The 1,362-nt window shown below is 48.7% G+C and overlaps 1 protein-coding gene across 1 annotated transcript in view; it reads left to right on the top strand.

Annotated features, from left to right (window-relative positions):
- Positions 1–1,362, top strand: part of TRPM6 (transient receptor potential cation channel, subfamily M, member 6) — a gene marked incomplete at its 5' end in the record, with an annotated part of 62,814 nt that overhangs the window by 33,645 nt on the left and 27,807 nt on the right. The gene's annotated exons all lie outside the window — the stretch shown is intronic.

The following is a 1,362-nucleotide window of genomic DNA, read 5'->3' as shown; positions in this document are numbered from 1 at the left end:
GGAAAAAATGACTAGGGAAATGCTTTCCTTTTCATTTGGCTTTTGCTGTGCTGCATACTGTGTTTCAGTCAAGATACATCACAACACTGAGCTGAAATAAAGTGACAGCAACTTATTTTGTAGGAATGAATAGACTTATTTTGAAAGAAAGGTTACAATACTGTAGGTATACATTCTGTACATTTGTCCTGAAATGACCAACAATTCCTTTTTAATTGCCAAGAGAAAGTAGCCACAGAGCCCAAAGACAGAGGAGATCCAGTGGTGGCAGATGCAGAGAGAGCACAGGGACCTCTCACTTCCTCACTGCTTCCATCCCTTTCTGCAGTGGCTCATCACTGCACCTGAAGCACAACTCCTTCACCCTTCCTAACGGGACTTCTCCATCCCAGGGTCCCTCATAATGCCTCTTTAAGGTGATGCCAGTTCCTTGTCCACCTGTTGCCAGCTGCTGCAGTTCTGCTAGGAGCAGCCCTAGCTATTGTAATATAGACCAAACACTAATCCAGGTGGGGTCGAGATTGGATTGAGAGCAGCCCTGAGGAGGACCTGGGGGTGTTGACTGATGAGAAGCTCAATATGAGCTGGCTTCAGTGTGTGCTCACAGCCCAGAAACCAACCTTATCCTGGACTGCATAAAAAGGAGTGTGACTGGCAGGTAGAGGGAGGTGATTCTCTCCCTCTACTCTACTCTCATGAGACCTCACTGGCAGTACTGCATTCAGCTTTGGGGCCCCCAGCACAAGAGGGATGTGGACCTGCTCAAGCAAGTCCAGAGCAGGGCCACAAAGATGCTCAGAGAGCTGGAGCAACTCTCCTGTGAAGACAGGCTGAGAGAGCTGGGTTTGTTCGGCCTGAAGAAGAGAAGGTTCAGGGGAGACCTTAGAGCAGCCCTCCAGTACCTAAAGAGGGCCTACAAGAAATCTGGAGAGGGACTTTTTAAAAGGGCATATAGTGACAGGACAAGGGGAATGGCTTTAAACAGAAGGTAGATTTAGATAAGATATTGGGAGGAAATTCTTCACTGTGAGGTGGTGAGACACTGAAACAGGTTGCCCAGAGAAGCTGTGGATGCTCCATCCCTGAAGTTTCCAAGGCCAGGTTGGATGGTGCTTTGAGCAACCTGGTCTAGTGGAAGATGTTGATGCCTGTGACAGGGCGTTTGGAACTAGGTGATCTTTAAGGTCCCTTCCAACCCAAACCATTCTGTGATTCTATGATTCCGTTGCAGGGAGGGGACAACAAGATTCTGGGATGGGAATGAATCAAGTCATGGGGCTTGATGGTTGGTGGGGTGAGGCAGGAGAATGGAGAGGAGAAGCAGCTGGTGGCTGTAACCAATGGGAAAGGCTGGGCCATAGT

Source organism: Nestor notabilis, unplaced genomic scaffold (assembly GCF_000696875.1).
Source record: "Nestor notabilis isolate BGI_N333 unplaced genomic scaffold, ASM69687v1 scaffold606, whole genome shotgun sequence".
Lineage (NCBI taxonomy): Eukaryota > Metazoa > Chordata > Aves > Psittaciformes > Psittacidae > Nestor > Nestor notabilis.
The sequence above is the reverse complement of the archived record's forward strand: the minus strand, read 5'-3'. Positions and strand labels throughout refer to the sequence as shown.